General features: G+C 36.7%; 1 long non-coding RNA gene across 1 annotated transcript; it reads left to right on the forward strand.

The window, feature by feature from the left end:
• Window positions 1–21,763: 21,763 nt before the first annotated feature.
• Window positions 21,764–23,186, forward strand: LOC144652346 (uncharacterized). The gene is made up of 2 exons (XR_013570493.1): window positions 21,764–21,955; window positions 22,852–23,186. It is a non-coding gene; the product is annotated as an uncharacterized LOC144652346 (long non-coding RNA).
• The last annotated feature ends 603 nt before the right edge of the window (window positions 23,187–23,789 follow it).

Here is a 23,789-nt window from a genome sequence, read left to right on the forward strand (position 1 = left end):
TTCATCAAGCCACAATGTTCCTGTGAAAGACAATCCGGACAGTGTCCAAAACTAATCTTATGTAAAAGATAAAGCTTTTGTAGTTAAGTATGTAATATGTAATAAATTAGGGAGGACCATATTGTAAACTACTGGGCCACCAATAAACTATGTTACCCTCGTTAAATAAAGTCTTATTATTATTATTATTATTATTATTATTATTATTATTATCATCTACCGCATGTTCCATGGAGACCACCTAGCACAAGAGGTTGAGTTTGGAGAGCAAATTGGAGGGCACTATGGGTGCTGTAGTTGCACTGGAACATTAGCAGTGTACGTTGACCATGTAGCTTCGATGAGGGCCCCACAAGTCACACTAGAAGAAAGATGAAGGAAAGAATGGAGGCGTAAACTCTTTCCAACAGATGACAAAGAATGACCTGATAAGAAAATGTAAAGGGTGCAAGCTTCCTACAGATGGCTTTAAAAAACGGTAATTGTGAAGAACAGCTCCCGCTAACCGACTGTCGGTCAACTGTCGGCCGACAGGTTACCAACAGACTACCGACAGGCCACCGACAGCCCACCGACAGGTTACCGACAGTTTCCCAAAACAGACATTTTACTGTAAAACTGAGCAGTAAACACAGAAGTAAACCCGACGTAGAAAGCGATTAAAACAGATAAGTTAAGACTTATAAACATTGTATTTCATTGTACTACGGTACTTACTACAAAACAAATCGACTCCTCGCCATTTTTTTATACAAACTTCAATATCTTATAAATATATCACCTACGTAACTTTAAGTCCATAAGGCAAGCAATAAAATCACGTTCGAAGATGATTTTATCCAAAACTCAGGCCAAAACAGTGCAAAAACTTCTCCACACACGCACTCCCTGAAGTCGCCCTAGAATCCTTTGCGACCCCTTCCGAGGGGGAATGAGACTAAGTTAACCAATCCAATATGGCGGAGAAAAATGGAGTAGCTGTGTTCGCGTAAATTCTCCGGTCGATTTCGGCAGCGCAGAAGCTAGTTTTAGGCTGCGATGACCGAAACTCAGGAGTATATACCTTTCCTTTCAATTTCTCATAAATTTTGGGGTCCATTATGGAGGAAAAACATAAAGAAACAAAAAGGTTAGTGTTACCGTATAACCGACAACTTACCGACATCTTACCGACACCTTACTGACACATCAACGCCTGTCGGCCGGCTGTCGGCCGACTGTTGGCCGACATCATAGCCAAAACCTGTCGGCAGGTTGTCGGCCGGCAGACGACCGACAGCCGGCCGACAAACGGCCAACAGACGGCCGACAGACGGACGACAAACGGCCGACAGACGACCGACAAACGACCAACAGTCGACCGACAGTCGGTTAGCGGGAGCTGTTCTTCACAATTACCGAAAAAACAGTCTTGTACACCCAGCTGAAAGAGGAGCTTAGAGGTATTCGGCAGGTGCCAGACATCAGACATCAACCATGCAAGACCTTAACCTGACCATGTATGAAGTCACTAGTGGAGCCCCTCCATGTCCTCAAGGAACTCATAAAAAATGTGCTAAAAGAACTCCCAAAACATCTCACCAAGAGACTGTTAACTTTTACAACTGCACTTTTAACTTTTGAAGGAGACTCAGTTTATGAGACCGCAGTTAAGGTGATTTTATCAGTTAATAAGTTTTTTTCCTCTTTTTCGAATTTAAAGTCTACAACGAACTGTGCTCTTTTCTACGTTTCATTTTGCATTTTGTTATAAATGGTTGAATATATGTATAATTTCAAGGTGAGAAAATAAATCATTGCTGAGAAGAAAGGACAATTTCTATGAATACTTTTGGAAGGCAGTATGTACTTTCCACTTCCTGAAAACAAATCTGGTGATAAAATGATAAAACAGTTCTTAAACTCAGTTATTATTTGATAGTTCAGCCTAAACATGGTGAGCCCATTGCAGTCATAAAGGAGGAAGATAGGAGTTAGGGAAATGATAAAGAGGATGGAGATGGAATATGGTTTGCAACATTGGAATCATGATATGATAACAGAGTCTGCTATAAGAAGGCCAAAAATGCATTTGCTTAGGGGAATTTAATCCCCTCATTTTGAATGGCACCTAATCCTCAAGAAAATAGAGTGAAGTCAAAATATCGAAGCAGAGTATGCTAATGAGCTGGAGCTAAAGGTCAAGAAGCGTTATCTCGAAAAAAAATTTGGTTATTGGAATAGATATACCGCTAATCAAAGGCAAGAACTTCAAACCCGATTGTTTACCTCCAGTTGAATCGACATATCTTCTATTTTTCCTCATACTAGAAACAAGCTACTATACGAAACAGCAATTCAAAGCATTTAGAAGCCTACAAGCGTACAAAAAAAGAAAAGAAAATCGTGCAAGCCTTTGAAGGATGAAAAAACAAAATCAAAGTCCTACATTCCAACTTGTCATAGAGAATGTCTTAACCATCAATCACTTTTCTAACGATTATTTGTTTAGATTTGTGATCGTGAAGAATATTGTCTGCCTATTTTAATTCTTGTCAAAAATGTCCTCCTTATATGGCCTAGGGGAGGAGAAATGACAGAATCGGGGGGTGGGGCCACTAATTGTCGCGGAGGCAGGAGATTTCATTCCTCAGATGAAGCATCCACCCAGATACGCCATTCACAACTTCAGTCTCTAATCCAAAACTCTTTCATTTTGAATTCGCCCACTATTCTTTTGACTTCCGTGAATGCAGGTTGGTTTTCCATGTCTTTTTTTAAACATTAGGGTTAAACAAGGATATATGTGGTTATAATTGTAAGCTAATCTAGCTAGTGATAAATTTTAGATTTTAGCTTCAGTGGCACAGCAATTGTTCGCCGTATAAATTGGCATAACCGCATTGCTAGTCATACCGTTTCTTTTAAGTATAAAGGTTGGATTTTCTATGAGAAAGTACAGATAGAGCTTCCTAAGTCATACTCGCGCGACAGTATCCCTTCAAGAAGAAACCAAATGCCACGCTCCAAGACAGCAAGCATGTGGCCACACCTTCAGAGAATAGAGAACAAGATCCCTCCTTACCAAGAACAACTAGAAGTAGGCATTCTGATTGGATGCAATCAGTGGTTCTTATTTTGGCGGAAAATACTGTAAAACTCTATATTACGATAATTAGACTTGGACAATTGATAAAGTATTTTTAACACAGACAACTTCAGTACTTAGGCGTGAAAACATGATTGCAATTTTATCAGCAATCAATGTAAATGATATCTTGTGCGTGGCTGAAGGGATTTGTCTAAATCGGTTTATAGTACAACAGTAGAACAACAAAGTTCTTGAGAGTTATCAACACATCGGCAGATTTTGAAATCAAAACAGGGAATAAACGTATCTATCTTGAATTTTTTCAACCACTACTGAACTTAGTAAAAGCAAAAACAAACAAACAAAAAAAACAGTGTGGGAAGGATACTGATCCACATCAATTATATTTTCCAAAGTATTGGAATTCGGTATACCTCATGATTAGTTATAGCTGGTTAGATCCTGTTCAGTCAGAGGATCCGATACTTTTGTTTCTCCATGGTGGGCCCTTGCTAATTTATGTTTTAGTTATCAAACATTTCTGTCAAGATAGTATCATTGGAACACTGCAACGAAGTAAATCAAAACCGGTCAAGATTATAAAAGGTAAATCTTAAAAAAAATCGTGCAAGCCTTTGAAGGATGAAAAACAGAATCAAAATCCTACATTCCAACTTGTCGTAGAGAATGTCCTACCCATCAATCACTTTTCTAACAGTTATTAGTTTAGATTTGTGATCGTGAAGAATATTGTCTGCCAATTTAAATTCTTGTCTACAATGTCCTCCTTATATGGCCTAGGGGAGGAGAAATGACAGAATCGGGGGGTGGGGCCACTAATTGTCGTGGAGGCAGGAGATTTCATTCCTCAGATGAAGCATCCGCCCGGATACACTGTCCACAAACTTGATTCTCTAATCCAAAACACTTTGATTTTGAACTTGCCCACTGTTCTTTTGACTTCCGTGAATGCAGGTTGCTTTTCTATTTCTTTTTTTTAAACATAATAGCATTGCCAGTCAATACCGTTTCTTTTAAGTATAAAGGTATAACATGCAATGCCCCCTTCACTTCACGCCTAATATCTCTCAGTTCAGTAGACACTGAGAAGGAGGAGAGACAGTTTAGCACCATCAATGCTATCAGCAAAGCAACATCTAATGGTCACCCAGAACACATCATTCCAAACTGCATAATTCGAGCTCAAGAAGAACAGAATTTTAGGGGAAAGAAGGGTTGCTTTGCTGATCAGCAATCGAAGATTGGAAAGTTTGCCACAAATCTTCTAGACTTCCCAGACACTGTCATCCCTCAGGAGCTACTAGCAAATGAAGTGTACCAGGCACACCTTGAGAAGATAGGCGATATGTTCTTTGTGGAAAAGGCATATGAGGAGAGTGAGGAGAGCAAGGAAATAGTATTTCGTGATGGCAAAGGACAGCCTGAATTTCGAGATCAAGGGCCTCCAATTCATCATTTTCGTTCATCTTCTTTTGGAAGTGAAAGCCTCTATCTCAAGGAGAAGTGGAATCAATGCTTTACAAAGCAAAACGTCTTATTTCCAATCAGAAAGGTAAAAGTGTACAACCCCAGTGGCTCTGTGGCATACACTGAATGGTACCGAATTCTTCAGTATGATCCCTGGTCACTCGATGATCAAGAAAATGACGTACAACATGAAGATAGCCATCAAATCCCCTATCATTTAGAAGATGTGCAAGATCAATCTGTCTGCACTAATCTAATGGTCATTTCCAATGTACAATAAGAGTGGGCAGAACTGAGTGATGGAGAGTTTGATGATGGTGATGATGATTGCTTGCAGCACACCAGAAATGTTCAAAAGAAATAGAAAATTGGGAAGAATTTGTTGTCAAGGATGGTTTTGCATCATCTTTTGAACACTTTAAAACTAAAACAATAATTATGTCTCAATACAAGAAGAAAAAATTGAGCAAGGAATTATTAAAACACTGGAAAATAACTGTGCATAAGCATTAACAATTTATGTCTGACCAGTGTAATGTGAAATGTACAAATACAAATTAAGATTCAAGTACATCTCCTTAGTTACAGTTGGTTATGTGTAAATAACATTACGAGGAGTAATTTATTTAAAGTTAGTCACTTTTGGTATGTCAAAGAGGCATATGTCTTTCAATCATGTATCAGAGTGTCATTAATTTCTGATAAAAAGAATAGTTTACAAAGAAGCAATTCCACTTCCTGAAAACAAATCTGGTGATAAAATGATAAAACAGTTCTTAAACTCAGTTATTATTTGATAGTTCAGCCTCAACATGGTGAGCCCATTGCTGTCATAAAGGAGTTAGGGAAATGATAAAGAGGATGGAGATGGAATACGGTTTGCAACATTGGAATCATGATATCATAACAAAGAGTCTGTTATACCAAGGCCAAAAATGCATTTGCTGAGGAGAATTTAACCCCCTCATTCTGAATGGCACCTAATCCTCAAGAGAATAGACTGTAGATGAGCGAAAATATCGAAGCAGAGTATGCTAATGAGCTGGAGCCAAAGGTCAAGAAGCGTTATCTCGAAAAAATTTTGGTTATTGGAATAGATATAGCGCTAATAAAAGGCAAGAACTTCAAACCCGATTGTTTACCTCCAGTTGAATCGACATATCTTCTATTTTACCTCGTACTAGAAACAAGCTACTATACGAAACAGCAATTCAAAGCATTTAGAAGCCTACAAGCGTACAAAACAAGAAAAGAAAATCGTGCAAGCCTTTGAAGGATGAAAAAACAAATCAAAGTCCTACATTCCAACTTGTCGTAGAGAATGTCCTAGCTATCAATCACTTTTCTAACGGTTATTAGTTTAGATTTGTGATCGTTGAAGAATATTGTCCTCCTTATGTGGCCTAGGGGAGGAGAAATGACAGAATCGGGTCGAATCGAACCGCTAATTGTCGTGGAACAGGAGATTTCATTCCTCAGATGAAGCATCCACCCAGATACGCCATTCACAACTTTAGTCTCTAATCCAAAACTCTTTGATTTTGAACTTGCCCGCTATTCTTTTGACTTCCGTGAATGCAGGTTGGTTTTTTATTTCTTTTTTTAAACATTAGGGCTTAACAAGGATATATGTGGTTATAATTGTAAGCTAATCTAGCCAGTGACATATTTTAGATTTTAGCTTGAATGGCACAGCAATCGTTCGCCGTATAAATTGGCATAATCGCATTGCTAGTCATACCGTTTCTTTTAAGTATAAAGGTTGGATTTTCTATATCTAGCCAGCATTCTCTTCCAGCAACCAGTCACATTTGCTTTGCATGTTATTTTACGATTCAAGCGAAGGGAAAAAACTTTACATTAAGCCCGAATGCCTTGGAATGTTTCCAAAAACTGATTTTTTAACTAGACTCTTTTGCTCTTAGATGCCTTATTACATTTATAAGCGATAGCTCTTGGAATGTGATTAGTGGCTTCTTTATTCGACAATCATTAGCCAAGACTGCTACGAAATTCACAGACACTGGTTATGAGTGTTTAATAGTATAGTTTGTTCTTATTATTGACCGTAATATTTCTTACTTGACTTACTCATTAAAATCAATTTAGTGTAATCAACATCTTTGCCCAGAAAAGAAACTATCACATAAAGATCGTTTTTTATTGAGTGTAACACATGTAAACACTGTTATGTGGTGAGAAGTGGTCACTCACTCTCCACATTTTTGTTAGCTAATTTGGAGATAAGACAGTAATGTATACCATTTGTGGTGCGAAAGTACGCAAAAATACACTAGCCCTCAAAGATTGACAAGGATTACAACCACTCAAAAAACTTCGTTTTAGCTTTTCCTCCTTCAATGCCGCCTTCTTTTGCAGTGCCCCGTTTCTTTTGTTTCCAAAGAATAAATTCATACTTGTTGTAGGGCCTATTGATACTTCTCTATTTTTTGTTGGCTAGGGGAATTCTATTGTCAATGATAGTTAAGGTACTTTATCATAAGCTGTCAAAAAACTCTGACTGTGAACAATGTAAGCTTGTTTTTGTTTTGCCGATTTAAATCTGAAATGGAATACTTGGGTGCGAAATTTGGAGTTGTTTGACACTGTTCGATTTAAAAGATTTTAAAGATTCAAGTGGATGTTGTTGCGTGCATCCCTTCAATTGCTAAGTTAGAGTTTAACTGTAGATTGTTTCAATAGAGTGTTTTCATGGCAGCAATGTTGAAGCCAAGGACAGCTTCTAATTAGATAAAATCTTTAGAAAAGGAACGAGAAATACCAGAAGATATCATATACCCGTTTTTAAAACGAACAGAACAAAAAACAGCTTTTTTAATAGTAGTATAGTCGTTTGTTACTTTTTTAGCCCTTTTTAAACCTAATTAACTTAGCTTTTATTATCCTGCTTTTAATGTAAAAGGATCATCTTTTAGACTAGATCTGTATATCGTTTCACATTTGTAAAGTTTTCTCTAATTCTGCTTCTCAGGTGTAAATTTTAAAAGTTCAATTAACTATCTATCTATCTATCTATCTATCTATCTATCTATCTACAATGAAGATCAACTTGATGATGGTTTTTCCCTAAAGGAGATCATAAAAATTCAACACTAACTGATGGGCATCAATTTTGTGCCATCTCTGCTGGTCCTTGGAGGGATGGGCTCCCTTTATGATGGCATATTTTATTGGCACTTGCATATGGCCTCCCTGTTTCAAGAAAGTCCTTAGCAGTGCAAATTGCAATGTCACTAATAGGTGACGATACAAGTACAGGAGGTATTTTTTATTATTTTCTTTATTTACTCTTCTGTATGATAGTTAATAAATTCTGAAAAGGAATAATGAGAAACTCATTTCCCAGTATGTGTTTACCAAGGTTTATTTTAACAAATGGACCAAATTCAGAGGTATGTTTCATTAGTAAAGTTATATTTAATGATCTACACATATTTCACTAAAAAACAAAACACTTATCAGTTCTGTTTTTATTTAAATCAGTTTATCTAGTATGTATTGTTTTTGTAATTTGTTACGTATACATTGCATTCACAAAGGAACCATAAAGTATGTCCCACTTTTTAGGGACTCGCTGTTATCAGGTGGTCATGGGTTTTAATGTCCCATCGTACATAAGCACAATGTTAAAGCAACCAAGGAAACAAGAATGCGGTTTTGGAAACAGATGCAGAAGGAGGGAAAGATGTTTATTCTTGTTTTCCTGAGGAAACAAGAAGCAATGACAAACAAAGCTCTGTTTAATTTAGCCAAAAATTTGTGAGGCTGTTGTTACCTGTACCCTTTCATTGAACAATTTCACTCCCAAATTTTCCCCCAAAAATGAGTTTTTTTTGGTGCTATGATCTTGAATTTACCTTAACTTTGCTAGAAAAGAAATTTTTCACACTGCAGCAACATTCAAAACATTTCATTTAACAATGTACAATATTTCACTTTGGTGCATGTGCATTTTTTTGCTTAACGGTTCCAATTTTTCTGCTTCTTTTGCTTCCGTTTTTTCGGCTATTTTATTCTCGTTACTTTCTATTCTTCATATCCTTTCTTCTCCCCAAAAAAGTTTGGACGTTATCTTTGCAAGCAAGGAAACTCTGTGACAAAGGAATATTTATTATTGAGATTGAAAAACCATTATGTAACTGACCATTACTCTATGTCAACTTAACGATTAACAAATGTTTCTACGGCACAAAGATTAGACTTAAGTGGCTTTTAGTTGAACATTTAATAAACTAATAATTGATATTGTGGGATTCAATAAGAACTCTGTTTACCAATACCTACACTAAGACATTACCTTCAAGTTACATATTACCACACAAGATTGATGGTCATTCTAATTGATGCCAAAGGTAACCAAAATGCTAAAGCAAGAAGTTGACTGTCATCTGCCTCCAGAAAAAGAGATCAAAAGACAGATTAATAAAGGATATGGTGCTTTAAGACATGATATTAGCTTATCCCAGCTACCCTGTAAATCCGAGATAAAATAAAGTTTATGTATGTATGTATTGCACAGTGTCAAGAGTACCCGTACTTAGAAGAAATGCAAGGCAGACGCTGTGTTTTAATTCACCTAAGCAAAGGGCAATTGAAGAACATCACCGGAAAAGCATTCTTCAAGGTCCGAGAACAACATTTTTTTCAAAAAAGGATGCCTATATTTTACACAATACAGTTTGCAGCTAAAAGGCGAAAAACCCTCAAAATTTTTGTACTTCTTCTGACGATTATTTAGGCGACAGTAATGCCAGAAGAGTCTGATTGCGAATTTCAAAGGGTTTACAGTGTGCACTTCAAGACCTCCAACTTCAAATTCTTCAAGGTACAGCCAAATGTGGGATGATTCCTCTTTCCAACTCCACATGGACTTCACAACACTTAAGACATCCCAGGCGGCATTCGAAAACAAGTTACCGGGATGTCTACAGCTGCATGAAGGCAAGGTGCTGGAAAAAAGATCAGCAGTAATGACTTCATAACACTCACTAAAAGATAAACAACCTGTCAGCCTTAAGCTTCCTGGAGATTTTACCTATTTAGCAAGTGCTATAAACACAACCAAAAAATAGTAACATTTATTGTCCACTTTCAGAAACAAAAGAGACAAAGAAAGGAAAACGAAAGTCAAAAAAAAGGAAAGGGTCCAGCTGGTTTAATGGGGGTATTTCCAGCAGACAAAGAAACCACCAGAAGCAACTTATGACAGAGCTAAGAAAGAAAACAGTGATCAAAGAGGCAGTAGAGAAGCTGAAATGCTCTTATTTGAATCCTGGGCTGAGGATATTTCAAGCAACTTCTGGGGTTTAATGTTGTAAAAAGTATCTGTGAAAAGTACCCACATCTCCAGCTGGAACAGCAGGTGATATTTGTTGAAAGAATGTAATATTTAGTATCAACCGTTGTATTTGCATTACCTCTTGGGTTTTCCAGTAAATTATTCAAGCTAGATAGGTTTTTTAGGGATAGGTGTCAATGCTGGGATGCCTTATTCTCTAGAAGATATAAGAAAAATGAGCAAAGAAAGTGGGACCAGAAGCCTCTGCAGTCCCCGGTTCCTGATTATTGATGCAAAAATAAAATCATGAACGTCTTAGAAATCAGTGCAGATGGAGGCTGAAGGTTTTTGTAAGCACTAATTCCAAGAGCACTGAAGAATTAGGGAAAAAAGAAAAAAAGATAAACTATTGATTAAAGAGGTTTAGATTTTTGTGTGGATACGTCTCAGATAGAAAACGAAAGATCATGTAACACGCTTATGTTACCAGAATGGCAACATATTCCTAAAAAGTTGCAAGATCAATTACTCAAGGTGAAAATAAGTTTGCTAATGGAACATAGAAATGTAGCCTGAGTTCAAATTGAAGTGCTCATTATGGAAAAGTGATGTTTATCTCTGTGACAAGCAGAATGTGGATGCTGCCATAAGTGTCCTCAAACTGAAAGTTGGACTTTCCTTATAAGCAATCAATCGTTAAAAGCAATCAATAAGGAGGAAAATAAAAAGGTTTGAGTTATTGGCAGTTATAAGTTATTGAGCATTTGAATCACTGAGTAAACTGGAAAGAAATTTTAATGTTCAGAGTTCTAGCTATAAACTGATTAATTTTAATAACCATTTTTCAGCCAGAAACCACACCCTAGGAAAAGCGGAAAACGACCAAAGAGAAGGAACAAGAGCTGTCTCCAGTTTTTAAAAAGAGAATGGGGTACCAATTTCTGTGGACAACTCTGAGTCTGAGCAGTCGGATAAAGAAACTTTGTTAAAATCTACACCAGCACAGGTGAAGGCTTTACAATCCCCCCAATTTGGAGGGAAAAGGGCCAAAAACAAATCATGCACCTCTCAAGTGTATCAATGTCTCATGCAGAGAAGAAAAGAAGCGTAAAGACAGAAATACTGTGTCATATTAATAATAAGAATTTATTTGACACTGGAATGGTATTCTTCAATTGATTAAAAAACTGTGTTTTTCACATCAGGTTCCTGTCCAGCTCCAGTGGCAGTTGGTGAGACACCTAGTGCTAAATCCACCTGCTTAAGATTGATTTGACACCTTTTTGGAGCTGTTTTGCTGACACAGTCTTCGGTAGAATCTGTTTCTGCTGCGTTAGTTAGAAGCACTATCCCATACTTTGTATGTATGTATTCCATACATACATACAAAGTATGTATGTATGTATGTATGTATGTATGTAATATATTGGGATGACCTGGCACACCCCAACACACTCAAGAAGGTGTAAGTCTCAACCTTTCAAGGATGTGGCAGCAAGTCCAGTGCAAACAAGGTGTCAATAATGACATTACTTAATTACTTATTACGGTGAATTTTACACTGGATGGTGACATGAGGTTTGTATGAAAATCTGAACTATTAGTCAAGGCCAGGAAATTTCAACTCCTCCCAAGCTGAGAGTAAGAAAATACAAAACAAAAAGTTATAGGAGATGCTTTGACAGACAAGGATACCAAAGAATTCTTTGATAACTGGACAAATAGAGCAAGCTGACCCACAAAACATAAGATAAGAAAGTCCTTAACCTGCATTCAGTACGCATGACAGCCACATATTTCGTTCAAGCGATATTTGCCATTATCTTGAAAACAACCATCATTCTCTTGATGATGGTTTTCTGCTTGCATTCGGCTGGCACTGTTGAATTATGAGCACGAAATAAGGCAACGTGGAAGGCGAAGACTACACAATCCGTATCATTGGCATTTGCAGAGACCAAATGGATCATGCTTTGAAATAAATTTTAGGAGTCGAGCAATTCCTTTCCAGCACTTCGAATGACAAGGGATACCTTTGATGCACTCCTCAATCTGCTACAGGTACTCCCTCTTGGTCTTAACCATTTCGCACATGGAAACTCGTATTTAACCATAGGCACTAACATCGTGTTGGGAAAAGTACTGTAATTGAAGCAGTTCAAGATTACACAAGAATTACACAAGAAAAAAGAAAAAAAACATTGCCACACCCACAAAGGTTTGTGGATAATAACAAAATTGCCACTATTAGTACAAAATAATTAAAATATCTACAACCTCTGAGGTTGGACAGCACAGCAAGATTGAAAGTGAAACTTCACTAACAATGCTGAGAGCCACTTTTCACAGCCTCCCAAGAAGAGTATATTCTAAATAAGCTGAGTATCAAACAATCTAAGCATTTTTCGCTTTTACGTTTCAATAAAAATAATAAAGATGATAAGTTATTTACTTTTCAATACTTATCAGAGGGTTCCGACAGAGGAATCAGAGTAAAAGGCAAGAGATTTTAATCTGATTGTACTTACAGCCCAAACAACAAGTGTATTTAATGTGAAGCAATGGTTTATGGGTAAAAAAGAAGTCTCCTATTTACATCAACGCGCAAAGTGCAGGCAAACAATATACACTTTGCAGTGTTCCATCATTGATGAGGATGACAACAATCCACCCGTCCAAATGTGCAAAATTGCATGAATGCAAAATCTGCAATTGAATAGGCCTTCTTTCAGTCCTCTGACCAATGCATTTTGCTCATAGCAAGAGTCTGCCTTCTAAGATTACCTTAAAGCCTCTTTCTGGCTTTGACACAACAATGCAAAGAGGAAGACACAGTTTGATCTATTATATGGTTTGAGACTTTGAGAATACAATCAACTGTAATAAAGGCCCCTGGAATAATGTTAACGAGGCCGACTGAAAAACAACTGTGGCATAGCAGCATTAAAATGTTTTCTTGCATTTTTGGTCAAATTAAGAGACATGCTAAAAATGCTCAAAAGACTAATTGTAAAGTTTGCTGATTTGATTTTACATTTTGTGTAGAAAAGGATGAGCAACAACAAAGATTTTAGTCTAAGCATTGCATACGCATGAAAAACCAGTGAAGAAAGCTCTAGTGCAGATGAAGGGTTAAAAGAGAATCAACCTTGAGGCATTTATTTATCACCAGGCAGACTTAAAATTGGTACCAAGCAGACAAGCTTTTACTGATTTGCTTCTTGAAGCTGTCCAGAACAGCTATGCTACAGAAGTGCAGTGGGTTTGTGCTCAGGAGAAGTATGGATGTGGTCAAAGAGAGAGGGTTGAGTTCATTTTAACTTGGTGATAAAGCTAAACTAAGTAGTATACTAGAACCAAATGTGTAGTTACATCAGCTAAAATTGAGCAATACAGGGCCAGAGCAAACATAGCAAAGGAGGATGACTGCTATATTAAGTCACCAAATCACTCAAATCTATCAAATGCAAAACAGTGGGTATACAGGGAAGAGGACCCTACATATAGTTATGCTAAAATGACTCAAGTGAGGGCAATCTTGGAGAACAATTTACTTTACCTATACTTATTGCCAATTACATGCCAGGTTTTAGTAATCATTTATTTTTTTTTGGCAATTTCTCTTTATTTTTTCGATTTTAAATTGAGCACAAAAAAGTATAACTAAAATTATTATTTTATTATGAATGGATTTATCCACTCTTTTAGACGGCAAAGACAGTGTGCTACTATGGTGAAGCATTTATTGCCTCTAAAAGTTGATAAACATATCCAACAAGTTTATAAAGGTTCAAAGAAAAAGAAGATTGGTTCAGTGGGTTCCTTCAGTTGATACTTTTTTTATATAATGCAAAAATGCCTACACATTATCATTGTTAGGTTGATAATTTTTTTGTAGACTCTTCAGATACGCATAAAACCACTGAACGTTCCAGCTTTAACATTATTGTATTCTATGTTACCTTAGGTGACGGATAACCATTCAAAGTGTGGGAACAATAACTGGAGAGCAGGTAGAAACACTACATGGTGTAGGAATACATATTGAAATAGACGACAGCTATCTACAAACACCAAATCACCCAGATCTTATAAATGCAGAGCCAACAGACATGTATCAGAGTCAGTCAGTGACACAGAAGCAAGTGATGGTGATCCAGATGAAGAAGATTGTGTGGAAAAACCAGAAAGGAAGCCACATGGCTTTTGATTGAGGGTATTTGAGGTTGGAGAAATTGCTGTTGAAAGGGGATTAAGACCCGCACTGAGCTGTTGGCACTGGCAAAACAAAAAAATAGGGAGGGCCAAAAGCAGTTGCTGAAGCACTGAACACTGGCTGGGAAATGGTGAAGGCAAACAACAAGCTTCAGAGAAGCAAGATGTCTCGGATAGAAATCTTAAAACAGGCAAAGGAAGAAACATGCAATTTTTTAAGAAGGTAAGATGATTTTTCTTTCATCTTTACTGCTTTTCTTTTTTCTTTGTTCTCTTTTTTTCTTCCTTGCTTCTCTTAGTTCAAGACATTCACTCCCTGTCTTACTAGCTTGTCCATTGGCCATTGCCACTGTTTGCCTGTTTGTTTAGTAACCAGTAAAAAGTATCAACAGTACATTTCTCCACCAAGGTGAAGCTGTGCATTTTTAAAGGCTTGGACACACGTGAAGATATTGACCAGATGTTTTCGTGCATTTCCAGAATACTCCCCAAGCAAAATGTTAAGACTCTTCTGGAACTCACCACTCATTTTCCCGGTTTTTATCAAGATAAAGCTGTGCTTTTTTGAATGGTTGGCAACACACATGAAGATATTGATCAGATGTTTTTGTGCATTTCCAGAATGCTGTCCAAGCAAAATGTAAGGACTCTTCTCAAACCCGTCACTCAATTTTCTGGTTTTTACCAAGATAAAGATGTCCAAGGCTTGGACACACACACGAAGATATTGATCACAAGTTTTCATGCATTTCCAGAATGCTGTACGAGCAAAATATAAGGACTCTTCTGGAACTTATCACTCATTTTCCTGGTTTTTACCAAGATAAAGCTGTGCTCTTTTAAAAGGTTAGACAGACACATAAAGGCATTGACCAGATGTTTTGGTGCATTTCCAGAATACTCTCCAATCAAAATGTAAGGACTCTTCTGAAACTCATCACTCATTTTTCTGGTTTTTACCAAGAAAAAGCTGTGCTTTTTAAAGGGTTGGACACACACATGAAGATATTGACCACGTTTTCGTGCATTTCAAGAATGCTGCCTGAGCAAAATGTATACTCTTCTGGAACTCATTTTTTTGGTTTTTACCAAGAAAAAGCTGTGCTTTTTAAAGGATTGGACACACACATGAAAACATTGATCAGATGTTTTCGTGCATTTCCAGAATGCTGTCTGAGCAAAATGTAAGGACTCTACCAAGATAAAGCTGTGCTCTTTTAAAGGTTGGACATACACATGAAGATACTGACCAGACGTTTTTGTGCATTTCCAGAATGCTGTTCATGCAAAATGTAAGGACTCTTCTGGAACTCATCATTCATTTTCCTGGTTTTTACCAAGATAAATTTTGTATGGCAAACAACTGACGAGGTCTTAGACGAAACTGGTTTTAGAAATCGCATATGTAAATTAGTGTGTAGAAAGTAAATGTAAATTAGATTTTTCCAAATCAAGATGATGTACCAAGATAAAGCTGTGCTCTTTTTAAGGGTTGGACACACACACATGAAGATATTGACCAGATGTTTTCATGCATTTCCAGATTGCTGTCTAAGCAAAATGTAAGGACTCTTCTGGAACTCACGACTTTTTTTCTCGTTTTTACCAAGATAAAGCTGTGCTTTTTTAAAGGATTGGACACACACATGAAGATATCGACCAGATGTTCTCATGCATTTTCAGAATGCTGTCCAAGCAAAATGTAAGGACTCTTCTGGAACTCATCATTCATTTTCCTGGTTTTTACCAATATAAAGCTGTGCTCTTTTAAAGGGTTGGACACACACACGAAGATATTGATCAGATGTTTTAGTGCATTTCCAGAATGCTGTCTGAGCAAAATGTGAGGACTCTTTTGGAACTCATCACTCATTTTTCTGTTATCTTACTTGGTATGGAAAGAGTGTTGTCTGTATCGCAATCTTCTTTGTTGACACTTTTCCACAATACCTGACTTTTCCTATCTTCCATTGAGATGGATAGCTACGGACAGTAGCAGCCTACTTAATTGCATACACGGACTGAATTCATCTCCTACGATCTTCTCTCCTTGGCTGACATGTTATCAGCACCATGTGACTTTGAGTTTTTCGTTTGATTTCTTGAAATATTTTATCACTCAATGATGGTAAGTCACCAATTGAAGGAGTAATTCTATGGAAAGCAAGATCTATGCATAGTTATCTATGCATAGTTATCTACTTCGAGCTTAGAATTTGCTTTGACAAAAATAAAACTTAAAAGTAATCTGTGTTATTACAATGTACTTGCTGTACAGGGTGATTAGTCTGATAGTATTTGAAAGTTGCAGGGTCAGCAGTTCGTCGTGGCAATGCCAATAAAGACCTCACCACTATTCAGTGCCGTAGGACAACAACTCTGTGAGTTCTCTGTGTTTGTTCCAGTCGTAGACGATGAAAGACGCAAGCGGTACATATCATGTAAATGCTTTAGCGTACATGATTTAGTTATAGCAGCCTCTCGCATACATCCACAACTCAACAGTATATGCTTTTAACATTTGTTTTATAGCACAGTTTTTATGTGATTTATAAGTTTTGTTGTGGTAAAAATATGGGTGCTTATTTTGGAGAAATGCATTCAGCATTATGAAGAGATTAATTTCCTTATGTTTCGCTTCTCAAATTTACAGGAAAAATGCAAAAAAAACTGTGAAGAAGTCGAACTTTCTTGTGGCTTTTACCCAGGTGGTAGTCCTATGGATGGCCACTTTTCCTATAAAATTAATATGAATAACTGTATACAGAGGTTTTTTTAGCCAATTTGGAAATCTGTAGATTCCTTTGCACTTTGAATCTCAGCATGCACATGTATGTCAGCATACACCCATGGGCAAATAATAGATGAAAATTAACCAATGACACTGGACACTGAACTTTTCTTATGTTTCATAAAGGGTGTTCGTCATGAGGATTTAGTGGTACCCAACTTAACCCATGCTTATTATAAGCTTTGAACAGCTAAAGTAAGATGTAACCGTAATTAATAAACCTTTTGAAAATTAAGTCATTTGTTTAAAGTTTCAATGCCCTAATGTAGCAATTGTGGACCGTTATCTTTTAGGTTTCTTTCAACATGAATACAAGCTTTGCCTGTTCAGAAATTTGGTAAAATCCATGAAAAACCCTTTTAACTGAGTTGTGCTATAAAATTTGATTTGATTAATTTGAGATACTGCATCAAAACTTGGCCTTATAACATCTATCAACACAACTCATGCTGTTGCACTACCTCATGTTACTCATATCTCTTTAAGTTTTGAAAATTAGCCAACATTTAAAATTTTAAAAGTAGTAGATAAAATATGAGCGGGAGAACATACAGATCGGAGACGCGAATATTTTATTCTACTTGTGAAATGAAAACAATAAATTGAATGCAAAGTATTGTTATGCGAATCAGTAGAGATCTGTTTTACAAGTTAATGAATACTAATTAGCTGAGCAGGAGTTTGTATCAAAAGTTAATTCTCTTGTTTGATTTGTATATTTGGGGTTTACAGTTGTGTACATGTGATACATGTATGAACACTGTGCTGGGATTGGTTTGCACCTTCATAAATATTTAATGAATTTTACAGTAAAAAAAAAATAACCAAAGCTGGACCAAAATCTATGAAATGCAAAATACTAAATACAAGTGAGCTGATAATTAATTCAATAAAAGGAACTAAAAAACCTACTTAAACTTAATTTTAAGGCTGTCTTTTCTCAGCATTACTTCTTTAAAATCTGCTGCAGACCCACCAAATGCAGATCTACCGCCGCCTCCACCACCCCCACCAGAAGACATGGAGGAGGATATGCCTTGTCCCCCAAGGGAGATTCTGGGGGGTCAGAGGAAAAGTGAGTTAATATTTATATAAGGGATATAATTAACAAATCGACCACATTTTTCCATGGTCTACACTCTTATAGACCATAGAAATGATGTCAGAAAATGTTCAAAACTCAAGTGGAACCACGAGCCGAGAATTCTCTCGGTCTTTTAATAATTAACCACTGTGTAAATAAATAACTAAACTATGGGTACAAATTAATTATAAAACCTAATACAATTACAGTACACTAAAACATGCTATTTAATGGCAATTAACTTTTATCATTAAAATGTGTATTTATTATCTTTTGCAGTGTACAAATGTTTTTATTGTGGGGGATGGGGGCACTCTTATAGAAAGTGCAACTCCCCCCAGTTTACTGGGCATGAGGCTAAAAGAGCTCAAAAGCCGTGGACGGGGACGGGGACCAAAGGGAAGGCGTGGTGGCCGAGGAGGCCACCGCAACTCGGTTACTCTGCAGTTCTTTTAAACTTGTGTGAAGAAGTTTCAATAAATTTCACTTGTTGCTTGAGTCAAGGAAGTTATCATTCAAAAATTTTTCAAAAGAAGTTAGGCCATGCCAATAAAATGTTTCGTTTCTTATCGCCCAACCGACCCATTCTTTTCAAAAAGTAAAAAAAAAAATTGCAGATGCACTAGTCAAAAAAGCAAGTACTTTAATTTGCAAGCACACAATGCCGTAGCCTGCCCCTCACCCATACCCCAAAAAGAACAGAAGAGAATACCAATGATTTTAAGTAATCTATTAGACGTGGAGGTTTACTCTTTTGCCTCAATGAAAGGCCTGCACAAAGATCATTGTATCAAACTTCATTTAATGACGAAGCTTTTCCGAAAAAAGTGCCTATGACTTAAGTGCACTGCTTCACTGAGGCAGAACAAATCTATTTGGTTAACATCTGCAAGACAACACAAAATGCCAAGTGTGCATCCTGTAACAGGAAATATGCAAAAACAATGTACAAGCACCTTCTAAGGGCCCATACCACACGACTCATCAGATAGGGATAAAAAAAAGCTTCTTTCTTTTGTTCTTGACTTCAGTGTATTGGCAAACTACCTAGGTACTCATTTATCCCTCCATATAACTGGTCGCTATAAAGTTGTATTGCAAGGACATAATAATCATAATGTTTTATAAAAGTGCTCTAAAAAATTGGATACAATTTTAAATCAATCGAAGAAAGTAGTGATGGAGAGGAAAGAAACACATCTGTTCATCAATCAGAGTTTTAGGAATACGCCATGAAAAAAGTCAATGTATCGCACCAGGACCACAGCCAACAACATCACCCAGGCCAGTAACGAACTTTATTATCAAAAGAAGAAAAAGCAGAGTCCAAGAACTACAATCTTCAAAAAGGCCCAATGTCTGTGAACATAAAGGTAAACGAGGTACAGGGAGTCACAAGATTTATTGCAGCAAAAGCTTCACACCTTTCTTCAAATTTGTGAAAGGAAAGCGATGAAGAACACTGTTGTATTTCCCTACGAGATTTTTAAGAAAACAATCACAATTAAGTGCTAAGTAGGGGCATATCTCCCATTTCGCTTTATGTTTCTGCAAAAGGAGGGATATGTTTTATTTCATGATACAACAGTGAAAGGCAACATGTAACCTTGATCTATGTTTGCTATTCTTTTTAAAAAAATCTCATGCTGTGAATTATAATTTAAATTCTTTACTTAATTTGAAAAACAATACGTTTGCTGTTTTTTGTTGTATTTTATAGGAAAAAACCTGGTTTGTAGCAATGAGATATAAGGTAGTTTTACGGGTACAGGAGCCAGAACTGTAGCAAACTGGGTGCCACAGAGCCAGGGCGTGATTACGTAAGTGAGAACTGAACTAAGCTGGACAACTGCACGTCAGCCAGAACTGAAGCTAAGAAAAGCCAGAAATGTTTTACATTATCCACAAGACTTCATCATCAGTACTAACACCATTGAGTTTACCTTCCAAAGCTCTGGGATCTTCCAATCACATTTCAGCACTTATGTTGTAAATCTGCAAACTTAGCCTGTACAAAGCCAAGACAACTAGAGATTTGCAAATCCCCAAATAGCATGCACTTCCTGGCCTTCAGGAATGGAACCAAAAAACATGTTAACAAAAATATTACACCTCAACCAGTTATGGAGGTTGTCCAGAGGACTCAATTTGATGAGCAGATCACATGTATCAATATGACAGTGAAAGGGAAAAGAGGTTCAAATAGAGCTTTTGTTGATACAAATAAAACTAAAAGCCCAACTTGCATTTAACTGCATGAAAAATAGAAACTGAAGTCATTAAGTCACTAAGTCATTAAAGATGTTCTTTTATTTTCTACCAGGTGCCACTTCAGCTCATTTGCAGACAGCTTTTAAAGGACTGCCCAAATTAGGGCTTTTTTAAATTATTTAGATAAACTCAACTCATTGCCAAGTATTGCCAAGTGGTGCAACTGCTTCTCAAAGTGCCCAAGATATGGACTTCTTGGAGAGTCTTACAGATACAGAAGAGTAGTATATGGCAAAATTTTCAGATTATTTAGAATCCAAATGCTCTTACTAAGCTCCACCACCGCAGAATTGAAAGGAACAACATAAGACTATGCAAAATTAAATCCAGCCGTGTAAACAGGATACCTTACCCAGAGCCAAGTATGAGTGGTTTGAAACCAAATAACAAAGAAAATGTAATTGCGACGGATTCTGATCTGAACGAGAAAATGCAAAAAGTTGACTTGTTAATGAAAGTAGAAGCGTTGGACAATAAAATAATTATGTAAACCTTATCCCTGTGTTATCTTTGATTGTGAAACTAGAACACAAAGGAGGGATCAAAAAGCGAAAAAGCGCATAATAAAGAACAAAAAACACAATGAATGAAGAAAAAAACTCACAAAGAAATTCTTGCCAAAAACAGAGCAACAAAAAAGACACAAAAAAGAACCTTTCTAACTTCAAACTTTCAACTGACCAGTCAAATTTACTCTCTAGGGGTTTAAAGTTCATTCCAACACCACGAACAAATGACACCGCATAAAGAAAACAACTTTTATCAGACTTTGATCAATTTGCCAGAGGAATGCGGCTCTAATTTACCTCTTCGTGACAATAATAACAACATCCACAGCTTCTACGTTAAATCTAACTGGGATCCACCAGTACAACTGTCAGTTGCTTTAGAAAGCTACCTTGAAGAAAGTAAACTACAACTTGCACAAATACTGATAACCAAGCCAAATCAAAACCTCCTGAAAAACGAATGAAAAGCAATAACAGAACTTAAAAACAGCCCTGAAATTAACATTAAGCGGGCAGATAATAAACGCCGCCCTAACGCCACATCATGATGCTGTGTATATTCAAATAATAAACCCAAAAAGCAAATCCAGTAATTTATCAAGTAAGTAAGCCTAAATTAATTATATCACTTGATTGTAACAATGTTTTCATATATTGAAAATGACTTCAAGACAAGCACTATAACATGTTCCTGTATTTTAAAGTTCAAATGTTTAGATATTATGTTATTATTTGGAAGAAAAGAATTGAATTTTAAATAAATGCCACCTTTGTATAAACGCCGCCCTCAAATAAACACCGCACTCAAATCACAACAAATTTGAGGTATAATACAGATCAAATTTCCATACAATTCCCATGGTAAAAATGAGAATAGTGGGTTAAAAAAACTATTGTTTCTACCACCAACTGCAATAGCATTGGTCAGCGGCTGCAACTCCTGGTTCTTCAGTCTACTTGTAAAATTTCTTCGTTTGTAGCCAGCGAGTTCACAGGAAAAGGTTATCGAGAGTGTTTGTAGTTTGAGAAGTCCGTCTGTTACCCTTTTTTTGCAGCTTGACTAGCTTTTGAACGGTTTGAGTTGCTTTTACATGTCGACTTTGTCGACGTTAAGCTTAGAGAAATGCCAACGCGTGGAAATCTGCAAACAGATTTTAGCGATTCTGCAAGTGTGAAAAAGAAAAATACGGGAAGAAATGAAGTCCACTCGGAAGTCTACGAGGACGTAGTAAGTGATTTTTTGTTACATCAGGACTTTGTTATTATTAGTAGTATTTTAAGCAATACAAGTCAAGTGTATGACTGTAATAATACAGTTAAGCCGGATGAATGTTTTATAGCTGTAAGGTATGAGATGTCTCAAAATTGTATTGCCTTTGCATGCTATGTGTGAGTTATACATGTAATGCCAAGAAGCTGTAATGCTTCGTTCGAGTGTGGTTTATAAGATTGCATGTGTGGGCTGTAATGCCTGATATGTTCGGCGAAATCACCCGACATTTACGTGAGCACTTATATAATTTGCTGTCATATTTAGATCACGCCTCTACCAGCTTTCAACTCAAGATAAAGGAGGCTAACTATATTCAAAAAGAAATACCTTGCCTTAATCAGTAGTTGAACAATAGGCACTGTTGTTATTCAATGAGATGCAAAAAGTGGCAGGGTATTCTGCAATCTAGCCTAAAATTATCCTTTTAATCATTTTGCACTGTATGATGTTACTATTTGTAAGTCATTCATCTGAAGATGACAGAGGTTTCTGTCGAAACATTTCATGTAAACTAAAAAAATTGTCCTTTTCTTTAAACACCTTTGGAAAAATGCCAACAAGATCGACCCTTGAGCAACAAAGAGAATGTGATGGAAAAATCTTCAAGGAGATCCCTAATCTTCGTGAGGCAAATGTTGATGGATGGGGAAGCTGAAGGTTGATTTAATGAAGGGCCAAGGGACTAGCAAAATATGTTTGCCATAACAAGGCTTTATTTTATTGGGGTTATAATAACTGGGGCAAAGAATATTGTTCCCAGGACTTCATTTTATAGATTTATACCACCATGTAAAAGGAACATGGGTTATCAGTTCACATAACTTATCACGTAATTTCTTTCTTTATAACAGGATAGTTCCAGAGCAGAGCAGAGAAGATTGGTTCATAAAAGGAAAAAGCATGTCCTTTTATAGTAATTAATCTTAATAATTTTCAAGGGAACCCTTAAAAAGCCAGGAGGGGTGAATGTACACATACAACTGTACGTGTAACTGCAGAAAATCTTGTAGAAGCTACGTATACACTTGGCCTCATGACTGCTTTTTATGTTTGCAGGTATAACTTTTATTTAAATTTGAGGGGCTTACAACAAGAGTGGGCTAACCCACTCTAGTTCTGAGCCCTCACTTTTTTTTCAAAAAATGCCTATTTTAAAAAAATACAAGATTGCATCTTCGATAATAATACTTTCCAAATATAATTTACTGTACTCACCTATAAGAAGTGTCACGGTTCATATGTAAAAGTTATGACTTACATGTAACCTTGATATTACGTTCAAACTGGATGTTCTTTTGTTAGGAACTTTGCAATGTTGCGTAGCAATGTATCAATACTACTGATTGACAGTCTGATCAAAGCAGCTTGCATCTTTCAATTCAAATTTGTTTAAGCTTGTTGCTAAATTCTAGTTTTTATTTTGCTGTTAAAAATTATAATTATTACCATCTCTGTTTTAATAGAGGCTGAGCCAAACAATTGTTCCATAGTTTGTTGACTGTTTGCCAACAGACTGCAAGAAATTAGCAACAGGCTTACATTGAATCGCCAATTTGAGAATCGCTTAAATTAAAAATGCAAGCCGTTACTTGCAAGGCAAATTTGAATTGTGTCATAAATAGTTACCGGTAAGATGGTAAATTTTAAGCTCAGTGATAAACGATAAAGATGAAAACTATGTTCATTATGTTGTGCACTTGGGAAAAAAATCTGACTTCCCTTGACAAAAATCAAACCCATAGGTTCCCAGATACCCACTGGTGCACTTTAACTACTGAGCTATGAGGCC

Source organism: Oculina patagonica, chromosome 4 (genome assembly GCF_052425735.1).
Source record: "Oculina patagonica isolate OP01 chromosome 4, crgOcupat, whole genome shotgun sequence".
NCBI classification, from domain to species: Eukaryota; Metazoa; Cnidaria; class Anthozoa; order Scleractinia; family Oculinidae; genus Oculina; species Oculina patagonica.